The following is a 2,152-nucleotide window of genomic DNA, read 5'->3' on the forward strand; positions in this document are numbered from 1 at the left end:
CTCGCTCGACGGACCATTGTCGGGAAAAGATATTTCGTCTAGACGTATCTGGATGTTGATTTTGCCTATCTCATCGTGACAGCTCTTTGAGTAGACCTTTTCATGATCAGAGTTATGAGGGGCAGACGGAGTGTCTCTCGACCACACTTGACGATATCCGATATCGTCACACGATCCGCTGTTGTGCTTCGATTCGAAGCACAACAGCGCAGGATCGCTGACATCTTGCGAGACCTTCGTTCGGAGCAGCAATGTTGAGATTAATTCCTGCATAAACCTGCAAAGAGTTTCTCACTCTTCTACCAGCAGGCCTATCTTGATTCACGTCATAAAATGACGGCCATACCCATTCAATGTGTTGCTGAGTAAACCTGCAGGAATCTCATCAGCACTGTGACGTGGTACCTGTATAGAGCGTGAGTGTAGACGTGCAATACACGTAGGTTGCGATCGATGCAATGATAGATTGCTGGCAGGTCTCAGTGTCCTATTGTTCGCAGCGCCATCTCGATGATGTGTACGCAGTACACAAAGTTAGTTGGCTTGCCGCTGCGCCGCAGCGGCTGCGGCAACGACGGTCCCTAATGGCCTACTGCGGAAGATCCTTGGAGCCCATTGCGATGGCGCTCAGGAACCGGCCAACATTGACATTGAGCACATGGCTGTTGCGACGCCCAGTAGATCTCGCGCGTGTCTTCTCAATCTTTCCTCATTAGTAATTTGACCTCGGCCTGCGGCTGTGAACTTCATTTCCAGCCTACCTTCCCACACCACCGTGGAGGAAACGGGCGAGTCGGCGTTTAGCTCCGTGACTCGCGATCATCGCGCTGTACAGGGCCTGTACTACAGGCTTATAGACCTCACCACAGTTTGCGGCCCTGCCTACGGTTTCACGCCGTTTATGTTTCACGGGACGCAAAATTCAGTTTGGTGGTTCGGTCTGGCCTTCTGCTTTGCTCAGTGAACACTGTTCACCCAAATTCTGGTTGTAGGGAGTGTGCGGCTTGTCCAACTTGGAAGGTACTGCCGAGATATCCCCCCTACGTCAAGAGGTTCCTGAGACACCTGTTTCCCTAGCACGTGACCAGCGTGACGCGTGCATATACCAAACCGCTAAAGAATCTCTTTGTTCGATCTTGGTATTGGGCACCTGCTTTGCCCAAAGCTTCAACATATGCTATGATGGCATCAGCGCGCGCCAGGGGTGGGGGCCCCTGAGAGAGCGCGCCCAAACCTTTCACGCAATCGCGCAGGTGCGACCTGCCTATTGAATAGGGCTGCAAATGAAAAAGCTAAATTTAAATGGCCCGTGGAAATCGGCTGATTATCCGTGTACACATAGATCTCTACGCTAATGGGTGTCCTCTCAAGTATGGTTGAAACTGAAATCCTGTGACCAGAGATTGGTCTTGAAATGTTCGGATCCACATGTTGATGCGTACGTATGGCGCGCGCAAAAGTATCGTCAGAGCAGTTTTACGGGAGATAGGAGATTGATTCGATGAATCGGGTTCTGAGATCTTCGCCTATTAGTGGTACAGTAATGCATGGGCATGACATGTTCCATGGTATATGCGAACTCACGCTCTGGTGTAATGAATTTCATATTTTTGTATTCAACTGGTGTCTTTGGTTGCACATGCTTCATTTTCCTAGAGCATCTATCTCATGCTGGAGACTCCAACGCTCCAGCGCGGAATGTTGTGGATGGCCTGTGTTCGATACATGGCTCAAGTGTTATAACTCTATTGGTGTTGTTCAGTTCAAACTGATTGTGTTTGCAATGTGGAAAATGATGTATGGGGAGGTGGTAATATATGGGCAGTGATATACGGTCGATAATATGCTACACAAACATACTCCATTGACATAGTGTGATACATCGTTACTGAATATTCTCGAGAACTTTGAGTTATACAATTCTCGTAACGGATTCCACACTTGTGCGGTTAAATTGACCTCATATTGCGGTTTTCGTTCGAGCCAGATGGCTCGTGAAAACGCCTCCTTTCTCTCTCACTAAAGTAGCCTTTGGGGGTTAGATCCGGGATTCGCGGACCACGAACATCCGTCATTGGGAATTTTTGTGCCACGGGCTGGCTAACGAGCTTCTCTAAAGAGGTTTAAAATAGTGTATCTGATGGGACATACC

The sequence above is a fragment of the Perkinsus marinus genome (genome assembly GCF_000006405.1).
Source record: "Perkinsus marinus ATCC 50983 genomic scaffold scf_1104296964164, whole genome shotgun sequence".
NCBI lineage: Eukaryota > Perkinsozoa > Perkinsida > Perkinsidae > Perkinsus > Perkinsus marinus.